The sequence below is a fragment of the Triticum dicoccoides genome, chromosome 3B, assembly GCF_002162155.2.
Source record: "Triticum dicoccoides isolate Atlit2015 ecotype Zavitan chromosome 3B, WEW_v2.0, whole genome shotgun sequence".
In the NCBI taxonomy this organism is placed as follows: domain Eukaryota; kingdom Viridiplantae; phylum Streptophyta; class Magnoliopsida; order Poales; family Poaceae; genus Triticum; species Triticum dicoccoides.
Genome location: NC_041385.1, coordinates 296,270,642 through 296,289,315, shown reverse-complemented (window position 1 = coordinate 296,289,315; position 18,674 = coordinate 296,270,642).

Sequence of the window (18,674 nt, the reverse complement as noted above, 5' to 3'; positions counted from 1 at the left end):
GCTGCGGAAGGAGCGGGCCCTCTTCTCCCCTCAGCTCGGTGCGAAGGAGCTGAGGGAGTACTACTACCTCTTCTGGTGGACGGAGACGCGAGCGCATCCGCGCACGAGGGTACTCCCGGCCACCGCTTCGAGACTGGCTCCGAACGGGTACCCATTTTTCGCGCTGTTCTTCTACTGCGGGCTCTGCCCGCCTTTCTCTGAATTCTTTTGCGACATCATGAACACCTACGGGTTCCGCCTCCTTGACTTCACCCCCAACACCGTTCTGACCATGGCAGTTTTCGCACATCTGTGCGAAAACTTTGTCGGAGTCCACCCAAACGTAGCCCTTTTCCGCCACTTCTTCATGCCTCGAGTTGAGAGAGGAGAGCCTCTTGCCGGCGGGATTGCTTGGATCTCGAGAGTCGGCAAGAAGGAAGCATATCTGGAGGGTGAGCTCCGCAGCAAGTGGGAGGAGTGGAGAGCAGAGTGGTGCTGGATCGTAGAGGAGGAGCCACAGCCATTCACTGCCGTGCGCCAAGCCCCAATAGTACACGGTAATGATTGGAGCAACGTGGCCCCGGAAGATGACAGGCTGAAGATTGCCGTCACCCGCATCCTTCGCCTCAGGCTTGCCGGGCTCACTGTAGGCGCTGTAGGCGCAGATTTACTTCGCCGCCGTATCACCCCCCTGCAGGAGAGTGGAAGACCCGCCTGGGAGTTCAAGAACTCGGCGGATATCATGAGGCTGCGCCCGGGCCTCAATTTCAACTTCACGGTCTTGGAATTGGACGCGATGCTTCTGGAGCTGTTCAAGCGCGACCCTCAGCACCCATTTATGTTGCCGCGGAATGTCGTTCCGCTGTGCAACAATTCTTCACTTGACCGCATCCGCGCGATGATGCCATTGTGTGACTCTCATGGAATCGCCCCAACTTGGCAAGAACCTGCGGATGACATCGTGCGGGCGTTCTTCGATGACTTGGTAGAAGTGCCGGTTCGCGCTGATGAGCAGAAGAGCCTCACCCGCGACACCACCGATGCGGAGATGCAGCGCATCGCCACCAGGCTGGAAGAGGCGGCAGCAGCTGCTGCCGCGGGCATGTTCGGGTTCACCGTGGAGGAGGCAGAGGCAGCAGAGGCGGCAAGCCTTGCCGAGCGCGAGGAGTTTGCCGGCGAGGAAGATCTTGCCGGCCCTGAAGCTGAGCCGAGCGAGCCCGGCGAGGAAGAGCCCGAACCTTCAGACAGCTTGCCGCAGGCGGAGCCCCCGGCTCCGGCAAGGAGGCGTCTTCGCAAAGCCGCGGACGTAGCGGGGCGGCCGACGGGTCAACAGCGGCCGAGCCGCGCGACACGCTCTACCGCGGCAAGCACCGTTGCCGCGGGAGCGCCACACGCCGCTGCGGCAACTGGAGCGGGGTCTTCCCGGTCCGCCACCACTGCTCCTGCCAAGCGGGCGAGGGAGCCTACTCCTCCGCTTCGCTGCACCGGAGGCGAGCCGAACTTCGATCTCTCCGCGCTCAGCTCCGACGACGAAGAAGAAGAGTAAGATCCCCTTGCTGTCCTCGAGTTCTTCAATTCTTGCTATCTTGCTGCTTTCGTCTTGTATCTAACTTGCTTCGATCTGAATCCATTCCTTTTCAGGACGCTGGTCCAGAGAGTTGCGAAGAGAGCCAAGGCCCCGATGATTGTCATCGAAGATGATCTCACCGTGTCAGCAGGGGGTGTGTCTGAGACCACCTTGACGGACCCGGCAACTACTCCCCAAAGCAGCCCCCAGCGTAAGTTTATAGTTTACTTCCTGCTGTCAGGTGCGCATGGGTGCTCTTTTCTCTACTGATATGTCGTCTATTGGATTTGTGTAGGAGCAGAACAGCCTCATCAGGAATGCCCGGAAGCTGCTCCCGAAGTGCCATCTGCTTCGACTACGCCGCCAAGGGAGGAGTCCCCGGCAAGGGAGCGCTCTCCGGCAAGGGAGAACTCTCCGGCAAGGGGCAGTTCTCCGGCAAGGGGCAGTGCCAGCGATCCTCTGGTGGTTGAGACCACGACTGCAGATCCAAGCACAGGTAACCCTTTTGCCTGAAAAACTCCCCTTGTGTTCTTCTTCTTCTGATTTTCTTCTTGAACATTTACTTGACCTTTCTCCCCTCTTCGGTCGTCAGATCCACCCACCACGGATCTGATGGAGACAGAGGCCGCCGGCGAGGAGGACGCGTGCGACAACAATGACGATGCCGCCGCCACCGAAGAAGAGGCCGGTGCCGATGATCCCGCCGGCGAAGAGGCCGCCAAGGCTGCCACCGCAGAAGCGGGCGAGGGATCCAGCGATCGCACTGACGGCACCGAGGCCGCAGGAGCGCCAGGCGCTGCGCCGACCGCCGATCCCTCCGTTGACGCTGCAGCGCCAGGCTCCGAAGAGCCCCAGCCCGGCGCCTACTTGAAGGCCGGCGACGGTATCTTCATCAAGCTCCCCTGGGCGTCAAGCTCCAGGGCGCCGGTCGAGGGAGAAATCCTGGACGGAGAGGTGCTCGCCTCTACTGGGCTGATGGTGGTCGACACGCCAAGCAGCGGCAGCGACGAGCCTGAGGAGGAGCGGCTGCTACGGAAGCTGACGTCGCTTTACCGCGCCCGCCAAGCCAAACTGGCGTCCCGAGAGGCGCTTGTCACGAAGGCGGGGGTGGATATTGAGAAGCGCGCAGAGGAGCTCCGGGGTCTCAGGCAGGAGGCTCTCCGGTCCCTGCCGGAGGAGCGGGAGCAGCTTCTCGAAGAGCGGAAAGCCTTCCTCCTCCTGAAGGCTGAAGCTGAAGAGAAGCAACGGCTTGTCGCTGAGAATTTATTTGCGCAAGAAGGAGAGTTGGCGCAGCGCAAGGTCAATCTTGACAGCCACGAGGAGGAGCTTGCCGCACGCGAGCAAGTGATTGGCGGGGCTCTCAAGGAGGCAAGGGATGCTGCCGCAGCTGCTGAGGCCGCCAAGAAGGAGCTGGAGGTGAAGGTGGCGCAGCTGGAAGCCGATCTCAGGGCGAGTGGCGAGGAGCTCGCTGCGCTCAAGCGTGAGCGCGAGAAGGATGCTGCCGCTCATGGTGAGCTGCAGGGTCTTCTAGCTGAGAGGAATAAGGAGCTCAGTGCCGCCAAGGACTCCAACGCAGATCTCGAGCTGAAGCTGGCCACGTTGACTCAGACGCTGGACGGCGCCAGGGAGCGGGAGGTGGCCTTGTCGGAGAAGATCAAGGCCGACGAGGCGCTGCTGTCGAATGCTGCTGCCACCCACGACGCCTTCAGGGAGACAGTGGAGCATTGGACTGAAGGTCTTGTGGATGCCGCCGCTGCCATCGACAGGGAGTTGGCGCAGCTGGGGATGGAGGATTTTGGGTATCCCTCCGACGAGCATCTCCAACCCAGCGCCAAGCTCAGCCTGTTCTTCAAAGGCGTGGCGACGGCCCTCCAGCGACTCCGGGAGAGGATCCCAAAACAGCTGGCCGACGAGTCGCACAAGATTTGCGCGGGGGCTCTCCAGAAGGTGCTGATGAAGGTGGCGTTCCGCAATCCAGGCCTCAACCTCACCAACGTCCTCAAATCCTTGCCGCCGGATGCTGATCTGGATGCGCTCAAGGCCCTTGTCGCACCCATTGTGGACAAGGTGGGCGAGATCAAGAGGGTTGAGGGCGATTGCGTAGATTAGGCCGCCCGTTTCCTTTTTCTCTTTGTCGCTGCTGGTTATGTCACGAGAACAATCTATTAGAGCTGCGACAAGCTATCTTGTAATATAACTTTATTTTGGGTAGAGATTGCTATGTTATTTCCTTTACTTGCTCCCTTCCGTTGTATGTTTTTACCCTACGCTTTTAGGGAACTTGACGGCGCAGGCACCTTTGCCGCGAGCGCTGAGTGCGGGACATCAGTAGCCTGCTGGCGGTGTCGCTTCCGACAAGAAACCTTGTCGCAACTAGTCGCAGCTCACTTAAGTTGTTGAGCGGACTCAAAACAAAGTAAGGGCGCAACTAGATACGAGTTGGTTCCTCCGTGCACAGGTTTTCCATACAAAGCATGGTCGTTCAAGGAAGATAACTTTAAAATTTAAAAACTGATTGCTCAAACTTTGGCAACTTAGCTTTTCTGTCGTTTGCTTTCCGGTAAGGCGAAAACTTGCTTGAACGACGCCTGATCCACACCATTATCTTCTCCTTCCCCCCCGGGAAACTTGCGGGCGAGGGAACCTTCCTTTCCTTTTTGAGAAAAAGAAAGAAGAGAAAATAAAGGCATGGAGCCTTATAGCTCGTTATTGCTTACCGGGAGTAGGTGCTGCACAAGGTGTCAGATAACGCATGCAAATATAAAGTAAAATGCATGATATTGACAAGATGTGCGGAGCACATGAGCTTTACTTATGCTCGGGATCTGCGCCCGGCTTTGTACAAAGGATTACATGCAACATCGGCAAGACTTGTACAAAAGGTGGTTGCCAGAACGGGTTCCGGCAACCGCGCCCTACGGGTAAAACTTACGAAGATGCTCAATGTTCCAGGAGTTGCTCACCGGCATGCCATCTTCGGTCTCAAGGCAAACAGTGCCAGGCCTAGTGACTCGTTTCACCCGATAAGGGCCTTCCCACTTCGGCGTCAACTTGTTGGAATTCTTGGCGGACTGAACGCGCCGAAGAACAAGGTCGCCTTCCTCGAAGCTTCTGGCTTTAACTTTGCGGCTATGGTAGCGGCGCAAAGCTTGCTGGTATCGAGCAGCTCGTACCGCAGCCTGAAGACGATCCTCCTCAAGGAGCAGCGCATCATCTTGTCGCAGCTGCTCTTGCTCAAGCTCATCATGAGCGAGCACTCGAGGCGACCCGTATACGAGTTCCGTGGGGAGAACTGCCTCTGCTCCATAGACTAGAGCGAAAGGTGTCTGGCCAGTGGCTCGATTTGGCGTCGTCCTGATCGACCAAAGAACCACCGGCAGCTCCTCAATCCAGTTCTTTCCGCACTTGTGCCGCCTGTTGAAAGTTCTAGTCTTGAGCCCGCGCAGCACTTCAGCATTTGCCCTCTCCGCTTGACCGTTGCTTCTCGGATGAGCAACAAAAGCGAAGCAGAGCTTGGCGCCAAGATCTTGGACGTACTGCATGAAGGTGCGGCTCGTAAATTGCGTGCCGTTGTCGGTGATGATCCTGTTAGGGATCCCCAAAACGGCAAACAATCGACCTGAAGAACTTGACTGCTGACTGTGCTGTCACCTTCCTCACTGGTTCCACTTCTGGCCACTTTGTGAACTTGTCGATTGCAACGTACAAGTACTCAAAGCCCCCGACAGCTCGGGGGAAGGGACCGAGGATATCGAGCCCCCAGACCGAAAATGGCCAGGATAAAGGGATCGTCTGGAGAGCTTGAGCTGGCTGGTGTATCTGCTTGGAATGGAACTGGCACGCCGAAGATGTCGGGGAAACTGATCCACGAACACCTATGGGGCCGGCGGACCGAGCCCCTTTCGGTTCGGCGGGGGGCGGTGGTCGCACGAAGAGCGGATCGAGGCGAGGCACACGAGCAGTTTACCCAGCTTCGGAGATCTCCAGAGAGATAATACTCCTACTGCTGCTTGTCTGATTGTATTGTGTTCTTGCTCGAGAGAGCTAAGTGTTTTTCTGGCTTCCGAATGAGCCGAACCCCCTCTACATTGCGCATGGGCCTCCTTTTATATGCTCAAGGGGTCACCGACAGGTGGCAACGCAGAGAAGGGTAAAAGCGTAAAAAGTGTTGCGGTTGGTACACCTACTTGCACAGTGTATCCTACCTAACCCTGACGGCAGGGGACAAAGGCATTAAATGCTCGTCTGTGTCGCCCAAACAGTGCAGAAAGGGACCGTCAGGGACGCTACCGTTCGCCACGATGGCGATCTTGTCAGCGTCGCATGCCACCGCGCACCGCTGGCTGCACAGCCTCACGCCACGCGCGCCTGGAAAGGCCCCCAGAGCGACACGTTGGCGGATGTGCTGGAGCGTGGGTACAGAGTGGTTACTTGCCGCGGCAAGCGCCTTGCCGCGGTCGTCGTCTTGTCGCGCCCGGAAGCTTGTCGCTCACCAGGCCTCGAGATGCCTTGGTTGGTCTTCCCGGCAAGCTGCTCTTGCCGGGGCCTTGTTGCCTTGCTGGGACGCGTGGCGCGTCGCGGCAAGTTCCTTGGCTTGAATACTTTGTTCTTGAATGGCTCCAAGGGAACCACGGAGGACCTTGGCGGTCGCCCGGCAAGCCTTGCCGCGGGGTGCTGCAACTGCCCGTGCACAAGTTCGGGATACTAGGGTACCCCTACTCTAGTACACCGACAACGGCGCCTATACTCAGGTGTCATCTCCGGTGCAGGGTCTTGTCATTTCACTGTGAGGAACAACACGTCATAATTTGACCAACGGGTAGTACAGTGCTACTACTCCTAGGAGTACTACATTGGTAGTACTACTACTAGTACTAGTAGCACCATCGTCTGGATTTAGGAGTACTACCACGTCCATCCGGATTTTAGTATTTGACTAGCAATATCTAGTAATGCATGTCACAAAAATGTACTACTTCCTCTGTAAATAAATACATGGTGTTTTATTCCTATCAGCGAGAGAACTTAATGTTTTCTTGCTAACTAGAGTCCTAATAGGATTACATGCAATGAACTAAACACTGCATGTCATGTTTGGTAGTCTCAAGTCATTGAAAGCATGCACGGCCCACATCTCTCATTGGTTGATATGTCACGAAATAAGAAACAAGGAGGGAGTGCACCGTGCCTAAGTGTTTTGGGATTATTTGGTTTTCGTAATGTGACTTACACAACATTTTTGTTTACATGCATTAACATTTTATTAGTTAAATCAAAGGTCAAAACTTGGCGCAAAATGCAAAGGGGACCAATAAACCAGTAAACATCAAACTTCTCCTGTTTGGCCCCAACTAGAGGTCCGGTGAGATGACTATACTGCACCGACACGGAGGGGGGCGTAGCTTCATTGACTTACGGAAACTTCCTTTGGGTGAATGACACGTGGGCCTAGGGGGTGGCTGGCCCACCTATCATACAGCCAAAGGCAGGTGCAGTAGAGGGCCGAGGAGTAGTACGAAATCCTACGCACCTACGCACGCTAACCAAGGGCAAGAGTGATCACTCGAATCACAAGATCAGTTGACTAGTAGAAGCTAAGCTAGACCCATTGAGGCGATGAGCGCGAGCATCAACAGGCCGTGCCAGATGGTCCACGACACCGGCCTGCAGCCCGACATTGACGAACGTCTCCAGGTAGTATTGCTTGAGGCCGGTAGGGTGAGGGGCCGCTTGTACAGCTTCGTCTCCTTGTTCCACAAGGTCCTCGTCGTTTTCCTCGACAAGTTCACCGTCGTCAAGAAGCTCGCAGACGACTTTGACGTAAGCCTTCAGCCGACGCGCCCAGGCTCTGTGATGCCCACCACCCTCAACGGCCACTATGGTGACAACCTCTTTGAAGCACTGGTGGCCCTGCGACTGCCCGCCGTCGCGCCGGAGAATGTCCATGTTGAGGTTGCACTCGCCGTGCAACGCCTGGCGCAGCAAGACACCATGGACATAATCACCCACGCCTACGCACATGCAAGAGGAGGACGACAGGACGCTGGCCTTCTTGGACCGCAGGGCAACCTTGGACGCACTGTTCAGAAGCACGTTGAGCTCACCGCCAACGACGCTGCTCCTCACACGTTGGTTGGTGACCCGGCGCACTAGGGCGTGAGGATGTCGTTGATGGATCCGTATGTATTTTTATCTTTCCGTCAAATCCATGTAGTAGTATATGATACTACAGTAATTATCTTACCTTTCGCATCAACTTCATAATTTTTGTACGTACTCCATGCATGAACGGCGCCAGAACCAAACTTCTCATTACTCTAGGCAAAATCATTATTTTCTATCTATCGATCGCGCCATGGAGCAGAACCAAATTTTACAAGTTACGAGTTCAAAAGGAAAAAGCCTGCCATGTTCGCATCGCACCCCCACACGGTTGCTCCGGCACGCCGCTCAAGCGGTAATGCGTGCGGTGTTGCATTTTCACTTACAAGTGGGACCGTAGTTGAGCAAACCGACTATCGGCAAACCCCGCCCACCGCGCGATGGCTGAGAAAACAGGAGGGAGAAGAGATGGTTGTAGCACGGACTCCATGAAAATTGGTGTCGGATGGGACTCATGTGGGTGGCGTGTGCCATAGTGCTAGACGTGAATGCTAGTTATGGCCCATGCCGCCCCACTATAATGAGCCTATATCGAGGTACAGTATGTAGAAAAAATTTCCTGTAGTCCGTGCTCAGCACTCCTCTATCTTTCTTCTCAGCCGGCCAGCGGACGCGCGGAGCCCATCGTCTGTTTGCTCACATGCGGTCCCACATGTCAGTGAAAACGCAAGCGGACCCACTGAACCTGCACATCTTTCACCTTGACGTGCTGGTGATGAAAAACAAATCCAAGAAAGATCTTCGGTGGCCGCTTTTGGAGTTACTCAAGAGTAGTAAGATTCTATTTACAGTTTAACCCAAGATGCACATCTCGTGGATTCAACTTATCAACTACCACTCTATTTTCTTTCATGACACGACCTGGATGCTGGATGTCCCATATGTCGGCAAAAGGAGGAAGAACCCGACCAAATCTTCGGTTGTGCTCTCGGATTAGACTAGTTGTGCTAACTTAAAAATTTTATTGTGTACTCCCTCCATTCCAAAATACTTGACTTCCATTTGTCCAAAAATGGATGTGCCTATATACTAAAACATGTCTAGATACATATATATTTTGACAAATACTACCTCCATCCAGGTTTATTGGTCCCCATTATATTTCGTGCCAAATTTTGACCATAGATTAAACTAACAAAATGTTTACGCATGTCACCAAACATTATATTTTTGAAAACTATGTTCAAATACGAATCCAATGAGATAATTTTTCTTGACATGCATTAACATTTTGTTAGTTAAATCTTTAGTCAAAATTTGACTCAAAACTACAAAGGGGAACTATAAACTAGGACGGAGGTAGTAGAACGGAGGGAGTAGAATGGATGCAAGTTTTTGTATTGGGAAGAAGAGTACATCCATATATTGATAGAGCATTCGAGTTGGCCTTACAAGTGGGACCGCAGTTGAGGAAACCGACTATCGGCAAACCCCCACCTCACCCGCCGCGCGATGGCTGAGTTAGAGAAACGATGAGGTTGAAGAGATTTCTCTAGCACGGACTCCAACAAATATGGTGTCAGATGGAAGTCGTGCTGGTGGAGTGTGACGTACTCCTGGTCGTGAATGCTTGTTCTGGCCCATGCCACCCTACTACTCCTACTACTTACTATATAGTACTACTAGTATCAAGGATTTGAGGTGCTGGTTACGTATGGCTACAGTAAAAACACCCGCATGACGCGCGAAGCATGTGAAGCTAATACAAATAGTGTACTACTATTGTTGATGATTGGCCTCATCCGATAACCTATTGCAATGCACATACAATTATGTATTCGGAAAATATTTTTTTGCCTCGTCGCACCACTCACTCACAGAAGCAACTCGAAAGCCATTCATAAATTTAGTAAGTTTATCACAGGCATATCATTTTATTACATACAACAGGTCATCAACCCACATCGACAACGAGGATACATTATAAATACTAAAGTTTTCACCACACAACAAATAACAAGCAATGAAATGAACTTCAACTCAACCATTCCTCGGTGTTGGAAACGCTTGCTTTGAACCACAAGTGATTCTCTGGGACGGGCCATCCATTGTGGATCTGGAGACCAACGCAGGACTGATCATCTAGGCTGAAGCGGCCTACTATATCAGTACCAGGGTAGGGAACCACCCAAATGTCCGAGGTATAGACACAATTGCTTCTCATAAATGGTAGTAACGTTGTGTCAACAGCAGTTGGATCGCCTTTCACCATCATTGGATAGTTTTGTCCAAGGAAGAGCGAATTTTCTCCAAGACTATCAATTCAGTACCAGGGAGAAGGAGTTGGCGCTATCACACTAGTATCCATACCGAATACCATGCAATGGGTGTTGGATTAGGTCCGGAGAGTGCGACCATGGGAGACTACACCTGCTTCCTTAGCAGTAACATTATCAGTGGGCTGTATACACACGAGAAGAGGTGATCCATCGGAATTAGTTGCCTGGCGCCAAATAGTATATGGGCGCTGCTCGTCCTCATGCTCGTGATCATCACCATCATCATCTCCCCCTTGGTTATAAAAATCTTCAAGTATAGGTGGTGGAATGTTCACAGGACCTTGGAAACACAAGAAGAAGGTTAATTAGTAAGGCTGGCCATAGTGGGGGTAACATAAGTAGTATCATGCACTTGGGACTCGCAAACATGCTTATGTGGCAGGCAATTAAGGAAGAGAGAGATGGTTATAGTAACATAGGTAGATACCGTAACATAATTAATGTGATGCTACTATGTGTCATGCATGGCAATAAATGAGACCACCTATGATACTAATCTAAGGCCCTTCCCAGTGCTCCACCGTGGACAGGTGCTAAGCATGCCACAGAAGCGAAAAAATGTCATGGCACAACATTTAAGGAGGGGAGAGAGTACTTTGGTGACCCCTGGAAGAACCAACGCCAAGCGCAAGAACCTAGGCAAACCACTTAAATGAAACAATTTGATCAATGCAAGAAAGACTTTAGGTGCTAACTCATTAAATAAATTATGCTTAGCAACAACAAGTTAAGCACCTATGCGTTGGGCAGTTGAGTTGCTAAGGTATTTAATGTACTTAGCACCTCATCTAAGCACCTATGCATTGCAAGAGGTCTAAGATACTATGCACTATAGAGGTAGTAACATAAACTAGTAACATATGCATGTTACTAGTCTAAGTTACTCCCCACTATGACCAGCCTTGCTAACCAGCATGCATGTGGATGAAACAATTATAATTACGGTGGAAGATGAACGTACCGAAACAACAAGGATGCCATGCAAAAATAGTGGCACGAGTGGTGGCAACAAACACAAGGCCCTCGTATTCAATTGCATCACAGTACTCATTCGTGTACAGAAACTGATTTTTGAGCAATATCCATCCAGTCAAACCACTGACGACGGCAACAAGCTTGTCGAAGATAGCAACAACTTCATAGTTGTTGTAATTCCAAGAGCGGTTGGGGACTCGAGAAATTGCTATCTTCCGTAGAAGACAGTCACCATGATTGTATTTGAACGTGCGTACAATACCAGTGTGCTCAACCTCTGGGCAGTCTGCTGAGATTTTTGGAAGTGGAACCCGGTCACAAGTGTACACATTCACAAGTTCCCACTCACAGTTGGACCTAATGTAAACAACCCAATCTCCATTTGCTCCTGCCCAAGCCTTGCCCTCAAGCGATGGCATCTTAACATCATACGTATCATTATCAAGTGGCATCAACTTGCACAGGGTGAGGCCTCCGTCGTGACGGCGCCAGTCATCAGGGTCACGAGGAAGAAGATAGGGGAGATCAAACCGCCCCATGACTCTTGGGTTCCTTGTAATGATCTTATTAGTTGAGTCGAGAATGGTCTTGAACGAACCTGCCATGCTAGCCGAGGTGATGACGTCGCACCGATCAATGAGTTCCTCCACCACGTCATCTTTCAGATCGGGGCAAGAATAACAGGGTCGTTTCCGTCCTATTCCCTCCATGGAGAAGACGATCGAACAATGGCCGAAGAAAGGGTGAAGGGCTGAAGGAAAATGGAGGAGGGAGAGGAAGAGCGTGTGACAGCAGTTCCAAATCGAGAGGGAAAGGCGAAGAGTCGGTGGACGGTTGCCAGTATTCCACGGTTCACGAAGGGGCGCCCCGGCCTTCACGTCGGTTCAGAAATACTCCTACTACTCGCCGTCGTCTCACTGATATGTGGAACGGGACCACATGTCAACGAGACATGGTGTGTAATTTCTCGTGCAAAATGCGATTTGGCCGCGTTGGCCCGAGGTGCCGCATTAGTTATCAGCCTTCATTTTTTAATGGCGCGTCGTTCAGTTTTGAAGCACGACTAACTGGTACTGTACATAGAGAAAATATAAACTACTCTACCACTAGTCCACCTCCAGTACTAGTAGTATAAAGAAGATATATAGGCTGGAGCTTCAGCGCTTTCTTGCCAAGGGCTGCCCACTTGCTTCTCACACTACCACCCTCTCTCCAGATCTAAAAAGACGCCCCCTCTCTCCCTCCTCACTAGTGGTCATAGATCCACCGGGGAAGAAAAGGACGTGCAGCGTTGACACACTCGTCGTCGGCGAGCGAGGTCACGCACTGACGACAAGGCCGTCCTTCGGACCTAGCGCCCGCGCGGGATCGCTGCCGTAGTGTGTGCGGAGGACGACGACCACGAGCGAAGCCACTTCTCGCCGACCCTCAGGTATACTATCTCTTTTTGAACCATACCCTTGTTCTATTGCCCCATCTGGCACGTCGTTGCATGTGGATCTTTTTCAACTCCACCATCTTCCCAATTTGCTATCCTCTGCTCTGCTGGCCACGCAGACGAAAATCATAATTTGCACTATTAAAGGAAACCCTACTTCATGCAGACTAATGCATGTCTGGGTTGAATAAGGAAAGGAAGGGAGACTGTACTGTCCAAGAGAGTAGGCATCAAACCTGCATCTAGGTTGAAAAGGGGAAAATCAGTAGCTAAGGAACGAGTCTCGTGTCTCTTGGTTGAAGAAGGGTACAAATGCATGACAACACAATAGAGAATGACCAGGTCGATCGGTTTGTTGTCCTCACATAGGAAAAAGGTGGCTAAAGAGAACAAAAATGGGACGTAATCCATATATGCTGCCTGGATATTTGTTGCTCTGGGCAACCATACCTCCCTCACCACTCTGCGTCCGTGGAGGTACATCGTACTGGTGCGCCCACTGTCCGAATGGGCCTCCCATGCTCTTATTGCCACTTTTTTTGTTGTTAGTATAACGCCAGCAGTCAAGTCAAGCAATGCTACTGCTAAAGTGATGCCACATTTAACTAATGCCGCTCTCGGTCTAATGCCACAGATAAATTTAAGCAGTGCCATTTAATGTCACTGGATCATTTCAGGGTTAGCTATTGATTGTGGATGTATTAAAGATTTTTCAGCTAAGGCATTCTAATGTTGTTGCACAACCAGTATACCAACGATGAAACTTGTTACTACCTTCAGATTTTTGCATTGTTAATGCTTATAGATTACATACCTCATTTTCATGAGATAAGTTAATTTTTTTGTATAGTGTCGCCAAAATGCCAAGGCGCTGATGTCATTTTATTTTGGTTAAACTGCACAGACAATTATGAAGACAAGAGGAATGGTTAAGAGTGGGTACCTCCTCCTCCGGCCGTTCTCTTGATTATCAAGAGGAAAGATCAAATTTTTATGTTTGATCGATTATCAAGATTGGGATAGCAATTTTTAAGGTCCCCCGAGTTCGAAATGATATTTACCTTGGAGGTACATGGTTTGCAATTTTTTTATACTTTCATTAGTTAATGATGCTAATTACCTTCAGACTTTTGCATTTGGTTTAATGCTCATGCACATCTAGTATACCAATGCTGAAACTTGTTACCTTTACATTTTGTATTGTTAATTCTTATAGAAACCTTCCAGTGCTAGGGTTTATTGAAATCTGTTCAGTAAAACCATTGTATTGTACCCTGTAATGAACTAACTACTCTACTATTGCACTAGCCACTGGATTAGTGTATATTTGTAGTATTCGAATGGTGTTGCATTAGCGTATGGACATAAATAATGTGTGGCAAGCTTTCCAAGATATGTGCTCAAGAAAACTAGTACCTGTTTTTCTAAATACTAGACGTTTGGGTACTTTAAATTGAACCGCGAAAATGTCTTATATTAAGGAACAAATGGTGTAGAGTTCACTCAAATTATCCCGGTAAACCTAGTCACACCTTTGTTAAAATTAATGTTCATTATGTTATCGGAGGAGGTCTGTATGTTTGTCTCTAATGCGTGTCTACTACATACCCGACATCATGATGTAATGTTAAGTCATTTCCTTTTGTATAGTGTAACTAAATTTTCAAGGCGGTGATGGCATTTTATTTTAGTAGATCTGCACAAAATTTGCTTAAAAGAAGAGGAAAGGTCAGGAATGGCTCAGTTTTTCAGAAAAAAACTATGTATGCCTTCCTGACATCAGCCGATGTTGCTTTATTTATTCCTTCAAACAGGCGGTTAGAAACAGTCTTGCTACCTTTTCCCATTAAGAAATTGGAATGCTTATATTTGTGAGTCTATGCTCCAACTAGTGCCACTTTTATAGTAATCACACGTTCAATATCTATGCAAATAGGGATGCTCGATTTTAGTGGAGCTGCACAAAAAGTCCAACTGGTTCAACATTAGGAGCATGTTTTTTTCCAAACCTTTATATCCAATTGGTGGCACTATGAGCTGTTCATTACAAAGGTACATGGTTTGCTACTATCTTGCTACTCTTTTTGTACTGTCATTTGGTAGTAATACTAGTGGTTTGCATGTGAATTTATCGGCAGGGTGGACCTACATTGGAGGTGCAGAACAGGATTTCACCTCTTCCATCACTGCGAACATGGTGTGGTATATGTTTACTAGCTGCTTGATATTTGTGCAGACAGAGATGTCTGCCCGTTGCTATTTGGCAAACAAACAAAGTGTCCACAATTTTAGTTGAACTGCACAAGAGAATAGTATAGTCACTGCATGCAGTGCCATTTGAAAATAGACACAAAGATTGGATAGTCACTTCATGGACTGCAGAAAAGTAGTACTGTACTATTTACTGGCCAACACTTGGTGCTTCATTGCTTTGGTCTGATTATACAATGGGCATCATTTTCCCTAAGTTTAAGTTTGTATTCCGAAAATAGTCTCACGGTGTGATCGAGAGAAGACCAAATCATATTGCAGTGGATGTTTCTCCATCATGTGTGGTTCATTCTCATGGTTCCAGCTGTTGGTGAAACCACTTACGTTTGCAAGAGGAATTGTAGACTTCACAAACAAATTTGTCTTTTAGTCTGTACTGAATGTTGGTCAAGAGAAGCATCCATGTTAGTAGGAAGAACAGATGTTTTTCTAGATCTTTGCTTTTGGAGCTACATATTTGTATATGATCTATGAATCATTGAGATGCATAACATGTTGATCTTATGTATGGGAATCGTACTAGTTAGTTTTAGTTGCGACGCAAGATCCGAAGTGGCTGATCTTTGCTTTTGGAGCTACATATTTGCATATGATATGTGAATCATTGAGATGCAATAACAGTTACTTATTTCTGTTTGCTCAGTGTTTACAAGTTACTGATCGATCACTAGCTAGCCTACAAATGCGCACCTGGCAGTTTTATTTGCGAGCAAGATGCGAAGTGGCAGTTTTTCGAATAAAAATGCCTACCTCTAAAGAAACTGACAAGCTACACTATCGATCCTACACGGATAAAAATGCCTACCTCTGAAGAAACTGACAAGCTACACTATCGATCCTACACGGATAAATAGTGTATCACGCACGTACTACCTCCTTTCCGGTTTGCAGGGCTCAATTCAAAAAACGACCTACTCGATCCTACACAAATAAATAGCGGATCACACACATACTAGTACCTCCTTTCCGGTTTGCATGGCTTAATTCAAACCTCTCACCAACCAAGGTACTCCCTCCGTCCGGGTTTATTAGTCCCGTGATCAAAGCAGCATGACCAAGGCATGGCAATAATTAACGGCATGCAGAAGGTTAAGCCTAATTAATTCCAGCGATTTAAGTGGCTGCATGCGTGCCCTCGGCTGCGACTCATTGCATGCTGCTGCGCCTACTGCCTGCGAGCGATTCTGAGTGTCTGCATGCAGCCGGCTGTAATTAAGGCAGCTAACTGATGCGAAAAAAGATACACTTTAATTGTTGCGGGCTTTTTAAATCCGTGAAATCATTATTGACAAGGAGGGAGATGATTGGAGTGCACTGTTTGACTGCCATGCCGGCGTGCGACCCAGACGGGACGGGACGGCACAGTCATAATTTCAATTTCCCTAGTTTTCCACGGCAAGCTGGCGCGCTAAGCCATTATGCATTGAATTCCGATGACCGTCGCGCTACCTTCCCCCTATAAGTATTGTTTCCCGGCATTCTCCAGTGCCACCGTGACCCAACTCGCCATATCCTCATAAGCCCGCACCAGCCCGATGTCGCTCTCCACGTCCGCCATGCCCCCGCCCATCCGCAGTAGGCGACGCCGGAGGCGGTCACCGCCGGAACTAGTGTTCGGTTTTTCGCCGGAAGGCAGACGGAGGGAGGATACATTCTATCTGTCTTTAGATGGCAATGCGTAGATCGTGGATTTGTTGTAGCGCGACCGCATGGCGGAGGAGCAGTAGTTGTTGCAGCGCGACCGCCTAGCGGAGGAGCAGCATAACACCGATTTGCGCCGCCAGTGGGACATGGAGCAGCAGCGCACCGACGCTCTGAGTCGCGAGCAGAGCGCCCGCTACTGGGCCGACTATGTGGAGGTCGGCGCCCGGCAAATAGCCCTGGAGGCTGTCGGGCACGCATGCGTTCGTGACGCTGATTTTTACTACCAGCTCGTCAAGTGGGTTTCCCGCTTGGAAGCCGAAGCTTCGGTGGACCACGCCGGCATGGAAAGGGCCAACGCGCGCGAGCAACGCGCGCTATCGCACCTCTGGCAAGTCCGAGGCGAGGCGCAGGACGCCAGTGCCGGCGTTTAGCGTGTACCGCCGGCATCGTCTAGTTAGATAAGAGTAAGTTAGTACTTGTATAGTGGGTGTAGATAGTTAACTTGGCTATGATGGTTGTCAACGTGGAAGTTCAGTACTCTATATGTGGATCAGACCTGTTACTTTGCTTTGAATGTTGAACTTTCCATTTGAACGTATGGAATGGGCTGTTATTTTTTTAAATGTGTTGTATTTGTCCTCCACGGGTTTAGAGGTTGACTTGTGGGCCTAGCAAGTTGACGCGTACATAATCAGGAGATGATTGTACGTGGAGAGGATGACAGCAGGGACCCGCCAAGGTCATGGCAGTACGCAAGCAAGTGCCTCCTTATTTGAAGCCAATAAAAAAATGGCTCCTCCTAGTGGATTTCTGACATCTGGGTCCCATGCCATTGTCAACGTAGTACGTAAACGAGAGAATTGCACAACGAGCGGCTGACACCAGGGACCCAGCAGCTCGGCTAGTTATTTTAGTTTTGGGTTAATTTGATAAATGCCTCCGAGAAATGCCACTGCAATTTCCAAACTTTGAAAAATGCCATTTCATGCCATTTCTAGTGGCATTTTTTGAAGTCTGGAGTAGCGTTTTTCAAAGTTTGCAAACTGCAGTGGTGTTTTTCAATGTTTGCAAAAATTGCAGTGTCATTTTTCAAAGTTTGGAAATTGCAGTGGCATTTTTATGAATCGTCATAATTGGAGTGGCATTTATCTAATATGTTTTTGAGACAGAAGCATGGTGTCAACTAGGCTGTGCGGGACACTCTGGCCTATCTAGACAACCTTTTCTTTTGTGTTTACCACAGACCAGCCTAGTAGTTTTTTTTTCTTTTTGAAAATGGCTAGACCAGTTTTTTTGTGATTTGTCAAGTAAGTCACTTTATCAAGCCTGTTGGGCTAGACAAGGAGAGCTTCATTCGGCTGACCGAGAAAATGGCCTATCAGTAATGAGAAATGGGCTGTACATTTTTAAAACACATCAAACTGGCAATTAGTTTCAAATATCTTTTTTTCATTTCGAGATTTTAAATTGCATTGATTTTTATGCATCGACAATTTATTGGATTTTATATGGATATACATTTATTTTGAAAATCAGTCTGAATGTGACTCGAAATTTCGGGATTAAAAACAGTTCAGACCGCACCGACATATGCAAAATTTCGTATAATTTTTTAACTGTGGCCACAATATGGGTTGTAGTGCTAACAAAAAGAATATGGGCTCCAAAAAAACCCGTAAGAATTAGCAAATGGGCTGTAAACTATTTGAAATAATGGCAGATGGGTTGTATGCTGTTTTCCACATATTTGAGGCTTTCCACAAATGGCGTGTATACTGTTGGATCTCCATCCAACGACCGTCGCACTTCTTCAATCTCTACTCTTCCTGCTCCAGCCGCTCAAACAAGTGCCGACGGGACTGCCTGCTCCCTCCTCCCCGCGGTCGTCTGTGCTGCCGCGCAGGCCTCACCGCCCCACCGTACTCCCATAGCTGGCCTAGCTATCCCTCTACTCACCCTCATTCCCACACATGTTGTTATTCTACGGCGACGGCAGATGAACCAGTAAACCCTCGTACTCCTCCGCGTGGGAAATAACTGCCGAGTATTGCCTGGATCCATGTTGTTCCCTTCCTAGGCCTCGCCGTCGTCCACTGCCCTGGTGCTCTCGGCGCGGCCTAGTCAACATGGTCAATGCACGACATCCATTGGAAGTGGACTATACGTGGAGAGGCTGACAGCTGGGTCCACGACTGGACGCAAGGAAATGCCTCCTTATTACGTGGAAAATAATGATTCCTCCACCCGACATCTGGGACCTACCGAAAGGGCCTCTGTATTTCGCGAAAAAACGTTACCGCCGCTGACAGCTCGGACCCACCAGCTATATCTTCGCACGCAAGGAAGTGCCTCCTTATTA